Source organism: Sceloporus occidentalis, unplaced genomic scaffold (genome assembly GCF_023333645.1).
Source record: "Sceloporus occidentalis isolate IW3139 unplaced genomic scaffold, rSceOcc1.0.p SCAF_3, whole genome shotgun sequence".
Taxonomy (NCBI): Eukaryota; Metazoa; Chordata; class Lepidosauria; order Squamata; family Phrynosomatidae; genus Sceloporus; species Sceloporus occidentalis.
The window spans coordinates 43,860,361-43,879,073 of NW_028316983.1; the positions used below are offsets into that span (position 1 = coordinate 43,860,361).

Genomic DNA, 18,713 nt, shown 5'->3' on the forward strand with positions numbered 1-18,713 from the left:
GAATGGCCATCCCTGATGAGTGCTATTCATGTATTTTCCTGCATGGCAGGGGGTTGGACTGAATGGACCTTGTGGTCTTTCCTAACTCTATGACTCTATGACCAATTGAAAGTAGAGAAATTATTTGTTGGACTTTTTTTAGAGTTCACCCATAAGATATCCTTAGGGATGTATGTGCCTATTTATTTAGTGAGTATAATTGTTTTGCTCAAGACTTTTACAGTGCGCCTGCGTCATATGCGGGCACCTTTTACTCAGCTTCCAGCTTATGCTGGAAGACCCGTGCCATTTAATGAATGGCGTGTGTGACTGCGGTGCTTGCGTCGCCGTGTACACAAGCCCCATTATCTTTGATGGGACTCAAGCATAGGCGGAACTTGCCTTACGCGGCAGGGTCCAGACGAATCCCAGTGTAAGGCAAGGGACCACTGTATATTTTAACTTTATTAACAGTCAAAGAGTAGAATTTAGCTCAGGCTTGCTAGAGAGTTTAAGAACAATTAAAAGGGCTTTTCTGGTTATGTCTGTAGCAAAAGGAAGAAGTAGGAAATAGTAGGGCCACTGTGTAGAAGACAGCAAAATGCTAACACGAGATAGAGACTTATTTACCTCAGTCTTCTTACATAAGAAAAAGGGTGCTCAACCTGAGGAAAATGGAACGGATGCTTCCGTAGAGGAAATGCAGCACAGAATAAGTAAAGAGGTAGTACAGGAATACTTGGTTAATCTAATCTAAACCAAATCTCCAGGGCCAAATGAATTACATCCAAGGGTATTAAAAGAACTGGCAGAAGTAATCTCAGAAACATTGTCAATGATCCTTGAGAATTCCTGGAGAACAGGAGATGTCCCAGTGGACTGGAGGAGGGCAAATGTCTCCCATCTTTAGAAAGCGAAAAAGAGAAGACCCAAACAAGCCTGACATCAATACCAGGAAAGATTTTAGAGCAGCTCATTACACAGAGTCTGTAAGCATTTAGAAAGGAATGCCATAAGTGTAAAATGTCAACTTGAGTTTCTCACAAACAAGTCATGCCAGCCTAATCTTACCTCCTTTTTTGATAAAAGTACCAGTTTTGTAGATGAAGAGAATGCTGTGAATGTAGCATATCTTGATTTCAGCAAGGCCTTTGACACAATATTCCCCACAATATTCTTTCAAACAAGGTAGTAAAAAGTGGGCTAGACAATTCAACTGTTAGGTGGCTTTGTAATTGGTTGAATGGCGTAACCCAGATGGTGCAGAGCAATGGCTCCTGTTCATTCTGGAAAGGTTGTGGTGGTCCATTTTGCCCATATTGTAATAGGATTTCTGTCAATATTAAGGATTTTCCACCTCCCATTGCATGGGAAAAGATGTTAAAAGTAATGTTTGTCTGTGTAAATGATAAAGAAAAAAGAGCAAGTTGCTAAATTCTGGGCTTCAAACCAACTAAACCTATATATAATGAGAAAGGAGGTAGTCAGCCTTACAGCTGTTCTTTTAGAACAAACAGAAAAAATTGAAAAGAAAAGTGAAATTGGTACATATAATGTTTGGGTGGCAGGAAATCCTGTCAGTTTTGACTTTCCAAATTAAGCTGTTTTGGGGCTCACTACATAAATTGGAGTAGAGAAATATAAGCAATCTGTGTGCAGTGTCTATGAAAGCAGAGAAAAAGTAGCAGGGAGGGGGTGATTTGCTCATAGGAAACCATGCTGAAAGAAATCATGTGTTGAATACAACCCCCAGGAAGTGTGAGAATATTTTATTTACAATAAAGTGCTAGTCTAACAGGTTTACTCTGTCTAACAATGCCTATGTTGAACTAGTGCATTATATTCAAACAAAAATCCACCAAACAGTAATATCTTTATTGGCCAACTGAAGTGCACAATATACAAGTTGCAAGCTTTCAGAGCTCCACTGGTTTCTTCATCAGGCAAGATGTTACATGCCAAAGAGAAGAAAAATTAGATGTTAGTAAGATGCCTGCATTTTGTTGTTTCTCTCCTTAGTTAAGATGGTACAGGGAGGGTGTCTTCAGCAGACTGGCCCCTCTTCCTCTGGCCATGCAGCAATTGGGCAAAATCCAGGAAATTTAAAGTCAATTGCATAACAACAAAGACTCCTTTATGCAAATGGCCAGAGGAGGGGGGGAAGCCTGCTAAAGATACCCTCCCCATACCATCTTAACTAAGGACCAAGTACAAATACCAGGTTCAGATGGTACAAATACCATATGCCTTATGACAGTTGTTCCTCATAAGGAGACAGTGTGTCATTGAGATGATTATGATATGTGATGATATTTTGGTGAGTAGTATGTAACTACATTTGTTAATTGTTTAACTTATAAAATACAAAAGAAATACAGCTGCATGTTTATTTCAAATTTTCTGAAATTCCAAAGCTTAAGAGATTCTAAGTACTAATGTTGATCTGCTTACTTGTTGTTTATAATTTTGGTTACCTGAACTCTCATGGTTGTAAATATAGCTAGATCCAATTTGACAAGGTAGGGCAATAACCTTTAATTCTTTACCCAAGAGATGCCAATGAGAGAACCATGTTTTGTTTTGTTTTGTTTTTTAAATTCTGTAAATCAACATGCCTTTGTCTGTTTGCTAATTCAGTGGCCTTTGGTAGTTCTCCATATGCTGTTTTCCTCAATGATATCTTTGGTACCATTCCTACCTATGGTTGGTTGCAAAGAACATATAACCCCCTTGTTGAAACAAGTTCACTGCCTCCTGTTTCATTTCTGGATGCAATTCAAAGTGCTGATCGTGACCTGTAAAGGCCCTATGGCTTAGGTCCAGACAATCTGAAAGACTGCATCTTTCCACAGGAGTCTGCCCAAATTAAGAGACGGTTTCTTCTTGATTCTACCACCTTCACAGACACATTGGAGAGGACGTGGGAGAATGATTTCTCAGTGGCCCCTTCCAGGCAATGGAACTTGTGGTTATTGGGGATTAGGCTGGCTCCTTCCCTGCTGTCCTTTACCTACAAGCATTTGGTGACTACATGGCTATGAGGAAACATCTTTAATGGGGTCCATGTACTGCATTTGTCCTTGTCCTTGTTATGGGTTGAAATGAAATATTGTTTGAAAGTGTTGGTGTTTTAATATGGTAGATTTATGTTTTAACTTTTTAATACTAATTTTTAATTCACATAGCTTGTTTTAATATGTTTTAATTCATTTGGGTCCCATATGTGAGAAAGGAGAGATAGTTTTATACTTCAAATAAAATAAAATAAGTATATTGAACTCCTCAGACCAACCAACAAACAAAAAACTCAGGTTGCTTACCAGTAACTTACATCTGACTCCATAACTGACCATTATTTCCTGCTTTCAGGTATATCTTGCTCTTAGGATTACAATTTTGAAGCCACTGTAAATAAACAATATTCAGTTCCCTCAAGGTAAGTTCACAATAAAAAGTCTTCCTGTGGAATGGCAGATTACTAATTTCCAGGCTAAAGCTCTGCAAGGTTCTAGAGAGTGTGTTGTTGTGTGCCTTCAAGTCATTTCTGATTTATGGAGACCCCAAGGTGAACCTATCACAGTGTTTTCTTGGCAGAATTTGTTGAGAGGGGTTTTGCCTTTGCCATCCTCTGAGGCTGAGAGACTGACTTGCCCAAGGTCACCCTGTGGGTTTCCATGGTCAAGCAGGGATTCAAACCTTGGTCTCCCAGAGTCCAAGTTCAACACTGAAACCACTATGCCACACTGACTCTGTCTTGAGACAGTGCATAGATCCTAATTCTGTATGTGTGTCTCTACAGATGGTCGCTTGAAGAATATCAGTTTATTTTTTCAAACATTTCTAGATTTCTTGACAAAGAAATTAGATGTGCAGATTTAGTCTCTTTCTCTCCCCCCCCGTGTGTGTGTGTGTGTGTGTGTGTGTGTGAGAGAGAGAGAGAGAGAGAGAGAGAGAGAGAGAGATTTTATATTGCTTCAGCCGGTTTTCTGTTTCCTGTCTTTGGTGGCCAAAAATTAAGCTGTATAATTGAGGAGGTCCCAGCAGAGTAAGCCAGTAGGGAATCTTTTAACTTCAAGATGACTTAATTAGAGTTAGTTAGTTTAAGACACCCCAAATGGGACTTCTTTAAATTCATACCCAGAAGGATTACTGTTCAGTCAGAACTTGCTTTGGTGGCAATTTCATAATTGCCTGCCAATGTCTGAATCTGGCTATGAAATACCAATTGGTTCTCTGACATTGCATCTAAACTGCCTAGCTGTCATGTTGATTTCTTTTCTTAGTTGAAATAATAACAAAGTGAAATAGCCAGTAATTTTTCAAAATGGAAAGTAATTGAAGGCTTAACTCATCCTGGGAACATGAAAGTTCTTGAAATGCGTAATTGTTTACTAATTTTATCTGCTAGTTCAGGTAAAGCACTAAAAAGCAACTGCATCAGTAAATGAGCAGAATATATATAAAGTTCTACCAGAAAGTGTAAGGCCAGTTAAGATGCAAGCAAATATCAACTTGATTTGCTTGTACGAGAGAGTATTTATTTCTTCCAGTTTTTTGCACTCTCCACTATTGTGGGCCAGGGCTTTTGAAGCTAGCTTTCAGAGATGAGTGGAACTGAACTCATGTACAGTTGGCCCTCCGTAGTCATGGATTCTGCATCCATGATTTCAGCTATCCATGGCTTGAAAATATCCCCTCCTCCCAAAAAGTAATCCAAAACGCAAACCTTGATTTTGCCATTTTATATATTTGTACATAATTGGACTTAAGCATTTCTGGATTTTTGGATCCATAAAGGGTACTGGAATCAAATCCCAGTGGATATCAAGAGCCCACTGAATATTAATAGATAAGGCTCTTCTAGTTGCCATTGAAAGTGGTAAAGCTATGTTTAAAAGAATTAGGTAAGGCCAATAGTACAGTGTAAACATAATTGTTTACATGTACTGGTCTGATGAGGAAATGTGTGGTTGGGAGAGAGATGAACATGAAGAATATATTTCCATAATCAACATCAGTTGTGGGCAACTATGGAAGGCTAGGGAGCAACATTAGGTCCCAGAAGAGCTAGGAGGGCTGCACCTCACCCACACCCCTCCTGTAAAAAGATATATCAACTTTGGGCCCCCAAATGCTCTCTGAAGGACATGCAAGCATTCTCCTCATGTTTAGGGGATTTTGGGACACCTAGAGGACATTTCATTTTGAGGCAAAAAAATAAATAATTTAGCAAACATTTGTTTAGACTGTCAGGGGTCCAGAAAAGGCTTCCAAACATGGCAGAAATGCTCTTTTTACATACCTAGAGGTCATTTGGGGGCAATTTATTTGATTGTTGTGGAGCTCTGGGGGCCACTACACTTTCCCACCCTTGATCTACATATATTCATACAGATAATATTTTTTTTACAGAACAACAACATCCTTTGTGTTGTGACAGAGCCACTAGCCCTGACCCCGTATGAGAAACCAGATCATTTATAAATATAGAGGCGAGTTAGGATCAGTCTGTCCCCTCATGTTTTCCAGTTGCGGCCGTATCTCTAACTACCATACAATTGAATGAGCTAATATTATTGATTAGATTGGTACACAGGGTGATTTTGATCTCACTTAACGTGTAAGTGGATTTGAAACCATCCTTTTATATGTGTTGAAAACAACCCAGGTTGAGAACTACAAAAATCCACAATATTGAATTCTGAGATCAGATTAATTATATATCATAAATTAAAGAAAATTGTTGCCCCCAAGATGATGTTGAACTATAATTCCTGTCATGCCTAACTGTGTTGTCTAGGGCTGATAGAAGCTTACATGGACAGTCCCAAGCTTCCCCAGTCTGGTACACCATGTAAGATAACAGCTCTGAAATATAGTCTTTGATATGATCTAACTCAAAAGACACCAGACCTTGCCTGTTATTGTAAACTAAGTAGGTTGAACTTTGCTTAGTACTTGGATGGGAGACCATCAATGAACACCAGGTGTTGTAGGCTATATTTCAGAGGAAGGAACAGGCAAAACCATCTCTGAGTATTCCTTGCCTAAGAAAACCCTATGAAATTCATGGGGTGCAATTGGTTGGCAGGCTACTTGAAGGCACATGCAGACACACGATATGTTCTTTATATATAACGGTTACACAGTTTTGGTTGCTTTCAGCTAATCGGTTACTCAAGATTTTTGACATGCTGTAATACAGAACTTTTATTATAATATTGATATTATACAGTTTAATTAATAAAGTACTCTTATTGGCACCATAGAGAGGAACAAAAGAAATACAGTGGGACCTTCCTATATGTGGGGGATCTGTTCTGTGCTTCTCACGTATGGGGAAAAATATGTACGCTCAAATCCCATTGGTTTCTATGGCGGCACGCTCCATGCGGTGCTCTGCACGTGCTTGCAGCACACACCCCATTTTGTCCTTCCGGGCTTGCTGTATGCATTAGCTCAAATCCACATACAGCAAGCCCATGTATGGTGCGGATGTGCTGTACATCAATCTCCCAAAGTCAAGACAAAGAGAGGGAGAAAAATGGAAGTTAAACAGAAAAAATCCCTTTCAGTTCAAATGTGTTAGACCTCATTACAGTAGTAGGGAATGAGCATTCAGGTTACTGAGAAAGGATGTGAAGAAAGATAGTGTCACAGGTGAATTCTGCAAGTGAGCTTTATGTATGAGGAACAGTAAAGAAGAAAGAACAGAATTGTTTTAGGAAACTGGAGCCTTGTGAGCAGTTGAAAATAATGGCCAAAGGCAGGAATATATTGCATTATTGGGAGATGGGGTGGGGGTGGGATTAGCAAGGCAATATCCTGGATGCTAAAGAGGAATTATTCCTGAACTCATGAGTGAACAGAGACCCAGTGTAAGGAATTGAGGTTTGGTGGAAGAAGACCATTGAATAGTGCTAAACATGGTATGCCAGTAGTAGCCAAGAAAAATTTCAGTTATGCAGTGTGGGAGATAATCTGAGTGTAAATAAATTTTTGTTGCATGAATTGGGGAACAGCTGAATTTTGTCATAGTGTATCAAAAGCAACGTCATGATAGCAACAGATTTAGTGTAAGAGGCAAGGGAAAATAAGACCAAAGCTTTGTGTCTGATCAAGATGGATCAAGATTGACCTGGTCTAAAGAATATGTGAGGAGAAGAAAGCTTTAGAAAAAAGATGAGAAGTTTTGCCTTGGATGTATTAATGGTTGTATACTATGGCAATGAATTCTCTGGATAGAAATATCAGGCAGTTGAAACAGAGGCAACTGCATGAAAAAGAATATAGGAAGCAGTTTTATACTTAATCAAATCTTTGGTCCATCTCTAAACCATTATTGACTGGCAGCAGCTTTCCAAGGCCTGAGGTAGTGTTCTTTTTTAGCACTACACAGAGAAATTTGTTATTCTCTGGGGTCTTTCATGCAAGTATTAAGGTGGCCTTACCCTACTTACTTTCCAAAATAAGATGAGATTGGATTTGTTCTGGTAGTATGGTGCTTCAGAAGGAAGTTCTAGTGAGAGAGACAGCTGCTGTCAGCATTTATATGGTATTGAATGCTGCAGCAGTTGTTGAGGTAACAAGCCACCAGAGAACTAGAGGGACAAGAGTAGATCCTTCTTGACCCCAGTGGGCAAAGAAAAAGTACAGTTCTCCATGTAAAAATGCTATGTGAATGATTGTGCAGTTAATCTAAAAATGAGGACAAAATCAGGTCATAGAAATAAGAATGAAGTGAACAACCATTTCAGAGTCAGTAGAAAGATATGACAAGAACAGAAAAGAGATATTTGTAGATAATTTGTTAAAGATTGATGAGAACAGCTTCAGAGGAAATAAACAGCTCAGATTGTAGGGAGGTTCAGGGAGAAATTAAAGGAGAGAAAAAATGAGTAAGTTCTGAAGTGGGTTCTGACGTAGGTTCAGAAGTAGGTTCTGAATTTTTGAGGCAAAAAAGCAACAAGGAAATAAGATTATAATAAGAGAGCAAGAGGGGTTAAGGTATGTTTCTTCAGGGAAAAATCCCAGCAAATTTACAGTGGGGAAGAAGCCAGAGAAAGCAATTACCATATATACTCAACTATAAGTCGAGCTGATGTATAAGTTGAGGGTAAAACTTGGGGGGATGTGACAAAGGATCTAAAGGATGAAGCAAGGAAAACAATGTCAAATAACTTACAAAATTCCAGCAGGCACAACTGTTTGTGCTCATACTAAAGGCTGGATGGATGAGAGAATAGAGGGGGTCAGTGTTTCCAGGACAGATTATGCTCTTGGTTCCTTGTTTAATAAGAGTTAAAGTACAGTACCTACATTAACCCTTGGATAAGTCAACTCGGTTTTTTGGGGTCAATTTTTTGACTAAAATTTCTAGACTTATACATGAGTATATACAGTATGTGATGGAGAAGAGGAATCATGACAGGGTGGATGGGAACCAGGAGTGGATTTGATCAAAACGACATGTTGAGGAATTGGACAAGATTCAGTAGGACATTAATGCTAAATAAGAGGAAAGAAGAAATATTTTTTTGGAGGGGGGAGGATAGAGGAACTAAAGCAAATAGTTTCAAGAGTCTTTATTTTGGGAGGCAAATTATAGGTGGAGTGGAAGAGCAATTTGGGAGGAGATAAGAGAAAACCTTATTAAGGCATCAGAAGAAAAGAAAAGACTCCAGAGATCATTAGAGGGGTGAATCATGATGGTATGGCAGGGAAAACTACAAAGGAGGAAGAATTTGTAATAGACAAAATTAGTTTAGCTCGCTTTTTTGTTCTCTGGAAGACATTTGTGAAGACTACAGTGCAAATGAAGAGATTAAATGGGAGGAAGAACTGTGCTGTAGATTAGAGAATAATTTTTTTAGAGAGTATGAGAAATTCATAACTTTTAGATGGAAACCGTAAAGTTCAAGGAAGTGAGCAAAAATGATAGAAGAAAGGGGGGCATTGGCTGCATGGATGGAATGCAGGTCCTAAAAAGGAACAAAGGTGGGAGGAGAGTTTGTGTAACGGAGGCAAAAGGATGGTCAGACAGGTGAAATTCCATAAGAGATAAGTTAATAACAGAATTATTTGGGTGAAGTCAAGACTGTGCCTAGGGGCTAGTCTACACAATTAAAATATTCCCCATTCCAGTCGAATAGAGTGCAATCCAGCTACCCACAATTTGTAGGAGTTTGGGCTTTTTGTGGAGGATGGGTAACCTCCTTAAACTCCTCAGAAAAAGGCTTTGCAGTTTTTACTGGAATATCCATGGAAATCTGCAGAAATAAGCTTTATTGCACGTGTGGCTGTCCGTCTGGTTCACATGAATTCAGATGGCTTCCCATTTTTGTCATAGGGAGGTTGAATAGATACAAATAGATGTGAATTTGAACAAGAAAGTGAAGACAATTAACCATTAATGCGAATGCATGAAAATCCACAGCAATATACACAATAAAAGACTAGCCTAGGGCAGTCCATGGAACAGATAGTCCAAAATCAAAGACAGGATGGGAAATAGGTTGGTGAAAGAAGATGGTAGGTAACTTTTGTTACCTACTATTTTATTGTAATATATTTTTACTGTTGTAACCTGCCAGATTCCTAGTGATTAGGCAGGTTATAAATAAATAAATAAGTTGTTGTTGTTGTTGTTAGTGAGATTTAAATAAGATATTTTAAACTGAAAAGTAAGGTGAAGATACTGTCAAAGGAAAATGACAAGCCAAGTATCAAAATACGAGATAAAAGTTGAGAAATAGGCTACAGTGGTGCTACAGGGCAGTGACAAAGAAATGAAAGCGGGAGCAGAGTCCTATAGAATGAATCCTGAAGACAAAGAATGAAAAGGCTGGGACTGGGAAGAAATGGAAAGCATCTAAACCCATCATATAAGGAAGACACAGATATATACTGGGATATAACAGTTGCATTAAAAAGGGAGAGTTACCAAATTAATTGACACTGGTGTATTTGACATTTCCAAAGAAGCCTTAATGGGAATTTAGTTGCAATAATGCTTAGTGCTGTGCTAATAAAGGCTGTGACTCATGTTTTGCTTCTAGGAAAGAAAGAGGCTCTTTTCGAATACACACGTGGCCAGCAGCCAAGTGCCAGAGTGTTATATTTCAGATTTTCTTACTCCCTCTCACTCAGGGACTTCTGAGAAATGAAATTACAGAAATCTGAAAAAGAAACAGTGTCCATGAAAAGGCAAGGACTTGTAAAAATTGGGAAATGATGCTAGATCTCAGGAGCATTCCTCCTCATCACTTAAAATGTTGTGAGCCTTCAAGTTGTTTCTGACTCATGCTGACCCTAAGGCAAACTATCACAGATTTTTTTTTACAAGATTTGTTCATAGGAGGTTTGCTATTTCATTACCCTGAGGCTGAGAGTATGTGATTTGCCCAAGGTCACCCAGTGTTTTTCATGGCTGAGCTGAGAATTAAACCCTAGTCTCCAGAGTTATAGTCCAACACTCAAACCACCACACCACACTCTTATAATATTGTTTTATCATCTCCTCTGCTCAATTGTTCTTTGGATAGTCGTATATAGTATCACATGCACGTTATCACCTTCTGCGATAGCATTTTTGAGAATTTGTTGAAAAAAATTGGTTAGACTTGCAGAGGTGGCTATCTTCCCATGTTGGAAACAAGGTTGAGTTTGTTCTCTTTTTCTTCTAGTTTCCATAAACAGAAAAGATACATTGTTCATCATAGAATATAGCTTTGTGATGTTTTGTGTTAAATTTATACTGTAGGCCTGGGCTGGTGTCAAAATCCATGGGATCCATGACACCCAATCTTGACCCTAAGAACCTATGATAGCCCAGACCTCTCATTATGGGTTTATCAAGGGTCCCCTGCCGCTTCCAATTGCTTTTATATTATTTTATTTTTTAATCCTTTAGTGCTTGCTTTTTTTGGTACCTTTGGGGCTGGAGAGGTCATAAAGAGCTTTCCTGAGCCTGTACACCTTGCCTTCCTTTGCATCATCAAAACCAGGTGCCTGCTCCATGTACTCCTCCTCATCCAGCCTTGTGTTCAAGTAAGCTGTTTCAAAGTCAAAGTGCCTCACCACTTGGCCCTTTCTTGCTGCCAATGCCAACACCAACCTGGGACTTTCTGGCTTTGCAGTTGGGGAGAATGTTTTATCATAACTCTCAAAATGCCGTTGAGAGAATCCCCTAGCTACCAACCTGGCCTTGTGGGTCCCATCTGGCATCTCCTTCCTCTTGAACACCCACTTGCAACCTACGACTTACTGGTCTCCTGGCCTTTCTACCACTTCAAACACCTCCCTTTTCACCAAGGATGAGAATTCACTCTCCATTGCATCAAACCATTTCTCCTGTTCCTCCCTGGGGTAGATGAGAAGCTCCTGGTAGCTCTCTGGATCATCAGCCACAACATGGCACACTCAGGCATTTTGCACTACAAAATGATCAGGTGGCCTTCTGACTCTCTGAGTCCTCCTGGGGATGCTGACTTTTGTGTGCCCCTTATCATCCTCACTGTCACTACTGGTCTGCACTCCTGCATCTGCAGATGGCACTGTCTCAAACTTCCTGACAGTGATGGGCAAGGTCTGTGTACCTGTAGTAACCTGGAGGTGCTAGGCTGGCCTTCTGGCTTCGCCTGTGGTGTTCCTACCCCTCCAGTTCCAGTACTGCCTCCTTGTTGCCCCACTCTCACAAACACCACCTGGTTCATGTGGATCTTCTCCTACCCAGAATTAGCAGTCCTGGACAATAGAATGTGACCATTCCCCTGGTAATAATGAAAAGAATTCCCCTCATAAACCAACAAACATCAGTCTTCCATTTGGGGTCACCAGCCTTTCTGAATTTTTGGGGAACCAAGACATTGGCATATTGCCCAAACACCCTTAAGCTAAGATTGGGTGGCCTCCCATACAACATGTAGTAGGGCGTTTGTTTTATTGCAGAGTTCCACACACGATTAGTGATGTTGCAAGCAGTCAAAATGGCCTCTCCTCAGAGTCCTTCTGGGGCCCCAGCATCCAGCAGCTTATCCAGTGACTTTGATCACATATTGTACAACCTGCAGGGGATGCCTTTTCTAGCTCTTTCCTTTTCGTCTCTTTGAAAGAAGGCCTTTAGGCCCAGAAAAAAAAGGGTTGACCTTTTGGGAATATTTTGTCTGAGTTCTTATTTGTATATTTTGCCTCTGTATTTGTATGTGAATTTTGTACCTAGGCATTGAGTGAGGGGGAATTCTTTGAGTATCACCAGTTTGCTTTCTGTTAAAATTTGTTTTGCTTGTGGGGGCAAATATGTGGTACGGTGTACATGAACAAACATAAGGTCCATCTTATGCTTAGTTTCTTAGGTAAGTTACTTGTCCTATGTGTCAAAATACACTTCCTTATTATGTGACTAGGCAGAACACATCCCTTTGACAGAAATTTTGTAATGTTGCTGACTACAGTTTTTCAGATTTTAAAAATATTTGGGAAATCTTGGTTGAGACCTACTGGAGAACTTGAGTGAGGAAAGATGGAAATATGCCTTGGCTATTCTGAAAGACCCACAAAGAATTTTAAGCAGATCCTACTTCTTTCAATCCTTTAGTCTTTAATCAGTATCCTAAAAGTGACCAGTACAGTGGCTGGCATTGATAAGCCTTTAAGGACATGTGTAACATAGGTCGCCTTTTCCATTTATCCACTCTGCAAGCCAAATGTATATTTCCCCCTTTGTTACTGCAGGGATATATAGTTGTGATGGAGCAACTGTTTTGCCTATTTTATTTATTTATTTATTTATTTATTTATTTATTTATTTCATTTCATTTCATTTCATTTCATTTCATTTCATTTCATTTTTATGCTGCCTTTCTCCCAAAAAGGGACCCAAGGTGGCTCACAAGATAAAACACCTTAAAAACAATTTTTAAAATAACACAATTAAAACAGTATAAAATTAAGATTAAAAACATACAAAAGTTAAAATACACACTCTAATACAGTTACCCCATATAAAAGCCACCCTGCCATGATTTTAAAAAGCCTGTCTGAATAAAAATGTTTTTTTACTTGCCAGCAAAAGGCCAGCAGGGAGGGGGCCACCCTAGCCTCCTGTGGAAGGGAGTTCCAGAGGGTGGGAGCATCCATCAAGAAGGCTCTCTCTCATGTCCTAAAACATGATTGGCAAATCTTTTTCTGCCTAAGGGCTGATTTAATTTCAGGGAAGTTCTTAGGCACTATGTTACAGTGGTAGACAGGGCCAAAATTGGCAGCATACTTCAGCAAGCTTTTACGGTCAGTAGTTAAGCTTTAGGAACATGGCATTTCACCCTTTTAGAATGATAATAAAGGTAAAGGTAGTCCCTTGACATGAATGACTAGTTGTAACTAACTGTAGGGGGCAGTGCTCATCTCCATTCCTAAGCTGAAGAGCCAGTGTTGTCCAAGGACTGCTCTGTTGATCGTGCGGCCAGAATAACTGCATTGAATGCTGTTATCTTCCCACCGAAGTGATATCTATTTATCTACTGGAATTTGCATGGTTTCAAACTGCTAGGTTGGCAGAAGCTGGGACTAATGACAGGAGCTCACCCCATCATGCAACACTTGGGCCTCGAACTGCAACTTTCCTATGTTCCAGTAGTCAAAATTGTCATCTTAACCACTAAGCCATTGCATTCCTGGTAGAATGGCAAAATCTGTACAAAATCTGGGAAACTGCAAAATGATGGTGTTAGAGAGAAGAGGGCATGGCCATCTGGAAAAGCCCAGAGGTCTGGATTTGGCACCAGGTCTTGAAGTTCCCAACCCCTTACCTAAGAGGTTGCTTGAAAAAATAGGAGTGGTCTGGCACAATGAAAAACGCCCTATATAAATTATGACCACATAAGCAGATTTCTGCAACACTTGTTTATTTTTTATTTAACACATTTTCATACTACATTTTCATTCTTTAGGGTATTTCAGGATGGTATATATTCATCTAGACATAAACACAGTAATAAATTAACAGATAAAACAATAATAAGAATATTGTCTTCCGAATATTGTCACCTGTCTAGAGCTGGATGTGCCTGCTGCTCATTGCCTCTCGATGTATTCTCACATCTTAACTAATGGCATACAGCTGGCAGGGCTTTCCTTCCTGTCTGTGAAGCCTCCTGGCAAATTTAGACATTAATGTGAATTGACAAACTAGAGACACTTTTGCCTGTCTTTAGGTGCAACCGGAGTATGCTCCATCTCTCTCTTGTGCTGGGAAAGGCTTGATTGCTGCTGTTTCCTGGCTTCTCTAGAAGAAATTAATTATATCTATAGGATAAATATGAGCTATGTTTTTGGTGCACAGTCACTTCTGCTTCGGTGGTTGTTAAACCAGGCAAATTTTGGCAGCTTATCTAAAAATCCTAGCCTTTGTCTGCGCCACTATGTTTTTGTGGCAAAAGTATGTCAGCACTCAACAAAAGTAAGGTAATTGAGACTGTGGTTTATTTGGTTATGTTAGAAACAGTGGTACCCTTGTGACCTCCTTTACATCTACATGCAGATGTTGCGCCCCCCTTTCCTGACATAATAGATGAATAAAAATATTTTGTTTGTTTAGTGTGTGTATTTTCATTTGCACATTGATATATATTCATATTATAACATTTTATAAGGAAATAACATTTCAAATTAGAGCAGTTTTATTTAAGGAAATTCAATTTTTAACTCAACACATTTTAATTTTACACATAAAAAGATTTGGGAAGAGGAGGTGGAATCAGGGCCTCCAAGTCTCACCCTCCCTTGACCAACTCTCGTGCAGTCTTATGGGACCCATCTCACAGTTTGAAAACCACTGGGTTAGATCCACTGGACTGGTGTGTGCAGTTGGACTTATTATGCCTTAGGTGGGTAAGGTTGATTATTTGACCAAAGTGTCTGAAGGCTTCCTTGTATGTTTTGGACTGTGTGCTCTCTCTGAGGACCCTGATCTAAGGGAGTGGGGCTTCTGTTGAGAAGAAGTGAGTCACTTTGTTGCATGTGAAGCTAGCAGCCCACTAGCTCTGTTCAGCTGCTGCTTCAGCTTCTGGAGGTCTGTCTCTAGAGAGACAGGAAAAGAAGGTAAGTTTGTGTTTTGAGGGTTAAGAGATGGGAAGGCCTGGAAAAAACCTGGAAAAAATTGGGGGGAAAAGTTTCCCCCATTTTTTTTCCTGAAGCCTTTTTGTTTTTTCCTGAAAAATTGAAAAAAGGAATAAAACTGATTATGGAATGTTTTATTTTAGCATTAGGAATGAAATCTTTAAGATTCTCCAAACAATTTCTAAAAACTATGTACGGTATCAGATTATTCCAATTTCTGTGCACTGCATTAGGACAAGCAAGCCCTAGGTTACAAACTGAACTCTCCAATGCAAGAGCAAGATGAATTTCTTCCTTTAGCAGGCACTGAAAGAATCTGGTCTATGTTTGGAAACACTAAATCAGGGGTAGGCAACCAGCGGCCCGTGGGCCGGATGTGGCCCGGCGAGGCCTTGGGACCGGCCCCAGCCCGGTCCTGCCGCCGATTGCCGCTGGGGCCTTTGGCCTCTCACGCGCAGGGGCAAGGGGGGCAATTGTCTATAGATGCCTCAGAAACATGCATTTATATTAACATTTTTAAAAAAATCAGCAATTTTTTTTGCGTGTCATCCACTTTTTTTTGAAAAAGTGTCCACCATTTGAAAATGTTGTCCTACATTTCTCCTGGTTTATTTATTTATTTAAATTTTTTTTAAATTTATTTATTTATTTTTTGGCTTCGGCCCCCCAGTTGTCTGAGGGACAGCAACCCGGCCCCCGGCTCAAAAAGATTGCCTACCCCTGCACTAAATCAAGAAATGAACTGACATGTGAAAGGATAGAGAAGCTTGCTTCAGTCTGGCAAACCTTTGTTTTTTAGAAGTCCATGATAACTGTGATGATGAGAAACATAATGAAGCAGAAGCAGAAGCAGAGACTGATACTGATAACTAGGGCTGCATCCACACTGCAGAAATAATGCAGTTTGACACCACTTTAACTGCTGTGGCTCTACTATGGAATTCTGGGAATTGAAGTTTTATGAGACATTTAGTCTTTGTGAGAGAGTTATGATGACACAAAAAACTACAATTTTCAGAATTCCATATCATTGAGCCATGACAGTGGAATATTTCTGCAGTGTGGATGCAGCCAGAGCTCAGAAAATGAGTCTGATTAAATTTCAGTCCCTTCTCCCTTCCACACACTTTCCCCACTCATTCTTTTTATGGGAATAGGTGCTTTATGTCTATTTGATACTGTGCAGAGGAAATATAAATAATTTTCTTTCTTACTCATGTTGATGATTTCTTTTGTTTGTTTCTTGAATTTTTTTTTTTTGCCTGTTCTACATAAACTAGCAAAACCAAAGTTCAGGAGATTATTACTCCATTTGTTACAAATATATTTTTTAAAAAAGTAAATTCCTTTTGTAATAATGGTTTGAATACACTATATACCAATTGTGATAATGTTATGCCAAATCAAATTGTTTATAGTCATATTTTATGTTCCTAAAGTAACAGAGTGCCTTTCAATCTTTAAAAAGTGCTAGTGTTGCATTTTTTCAATTTTTTTTAAAATTACCCCCCTCCCCAAAAAACAAACTGTTTATTTCCCCTTGGCTACAGAATTTCTGGAAAGTTTACATCTAGTCAGGAGTGGCTCAAGACTTCATATTCTCCATTACAACCATGGGTCTGTCCCAAGTGCTGTCTGGCCCTATTCATGCTACTGGGTATACTCAGTGCTGGGTGGGGTGATAGTGATCTCCGAGTGGAGGAGCCGTTTGTGATTTTTTTTTTTTTTTTTTTTTTTTTGGTCATGGACAGATCTCTACCTGGTAGGGTTTAGATGTGCTGGAACTTAGAACCTCTGCAGGGTGGAGGACTCAGTAAGATTGTGCATCCCCAGAAGTGTATGGATCCTGGGGAATTTGCTGCTGCTTTAGCAGTAATTCTTCCGAACTCTTGGTCGACCTCTGGGACAGGAGGATCTCCAGAGCAGTGGACAGGATCACTTCCAAGTGTTCTCTCTCATGACTAGAGCCAAACTATTTTCCAGGGAGCTGTTGACAGTAGAAAAGTGAGACAGTGACTACAGTAATGCATCTGAGGAGGAAGACCAAGCCTATGAAATTTTATGCTACAACTTTTTTCACACAGTCTCAAAGGTGCTACAAGATCTTTTTGAATACTGATATTTCTGAATAACATGGTTATGTCTAAATTCTAGATAATTGTTGGCAGAAAACCTGGCACTGATCTAATGCAGACAAGAGCTTATCTAAAGACCTACTGTGCAGGAATACAGGGTGTAAAGATAAATTTCTTCTCTGCATCCAGTGCATGTGCAAAGAGCTGGAGAATTCTGTCCTGCGTTTGTTGTTGTTGTTCAATGATGATGATGATGATGATGATGATGATGATGATGATAAGATTTATTTATATGCGCCCAATCACTGGGAATCCAGGCGGCTTACAACAGAGGGGCTTTTTGTGTTTGTGCCTGTGCCTTTACCATCTGGGCAGCAGCTGAGGCAAGGAACTTGGACAGGGGGCGGGGCCAAGGCCTCTGAGGCTTCTTCTGCCCTGCTGCATTACCACCAGCCAGCTCCAAGCCAAGCTGAGGCTTTTTGTGTTTGTGCCTGTGCCTTTACCATCTGGGCAGCAGCTGAGGCAAGGAACTTGGACAGGGGGCGGGGCCAAGGCCTCTGAGGCTTCTTCTGCCCTGCTGCATTACCACCAGCCAGCTCCAAGCCAAGCTGAGGCTTTTTGTGTTTGTGCCTGTGCCTTTACCATCTGGGCAGCAGCTGAGGCAAGGAACTTGGACAGGGGGCGGGGCCAAGGCCTCTGAGGCTTCTTCTGCCCTGCTGCATTACCACCAGCCAGCTCCAAGCCAAGCTGAGGCTTTTGTGTTTGTGCCTGTGCCTTTACCATCTGGGCAGCAGCTGAGGCAAGGACACGCCCCCTCTGCCCTCTCGCCGGACCACCGACGCCACCAGAGCTGCGCCTTCGGCCGGGCGGCCTCCTCCCGGGGTGTCGGAGGTGCGCATCTGCGCACCGCCCCGGGAGTGCCGCCCACGGACTGGGGAGCTCCGCGGCGGGACCCCCCTTAAGACTCTGGGCTTGGCTTCTGGCTTTGGCGTTTGGTGGCCAGGAAGCGAGTGGGCCTTTAAGGAACAACTGGGGGGAAGCAGGGAGGAGCCCGCCAGGTGAGAGCGGCGGGTACAAAAGCCGGGCAACCGGCGCCTCCTTGACACGCCCCCTCTGCCCTCTCGCCGGACCACCGACGCCACCAGAGCTGCGCCTTCGGCCGGGCGGCCTCCTCCCGGGGTGTCGGAGGTGCGCATCTGCGCACCGCCCCGGGAGTGCCGCCCACGGACTGGGGAGCTCCGCGGCGGGACCCCCTTAAGACTCTGGGCTTGGCTTCTGGCTTTGGCGTTTGGCGGCCAGGAAGCGAGTGGGCCTTTAAGGAACACCTGGGGGGAAGCAGGGAGGAGCCCGCCAGGTGAGAGTGGCGGGTACAAAAGCTGGGCAACTGGCGCCTCCTTGACACGCCCCCCTCTGCCCTCTCGCCGGACCACCGACGCAACCAGAGCTGCGCCTTCGGCCGGGCGGCCTCCTCCCGGGGTGTCGGAGGTGCGCATCTGCGCACCGCCCCAGGAGTGCCGCCCACGGACTGGGGAGCTCCGCTGCTGC

The 18,713-nt window shown here is 41.3% G+C and overlaps 1 protein-coding gene across 12 annotated transcripts in view; it reads left to right on the top strand.

The window, feature by feature from the left end:
* The window catches only part of PPFIA4 (PPFI scaffold protein A4), a 186,797-nt gene that overhangs the window by 30,934 nt on the left and 137,150 nt on the right, over positions 1-18,713 (top strand). Inside the window, exon 1 of one of the 12 annotated variants that reach the window (XM_089514243.1) lies at positions 3,348-3,415. The exons of the other annotated variants lie outside the window; for them this stretch is intronic. The gene's annotated coding sequence lies outside the window, so the exon portion shown is untranslated. Of the gene's footprint in view, positions 1-3,347; positions 3,416-18,713 lie in introns of those variants that run through there. 12 annotated transcript variants of the gene reach the window in all.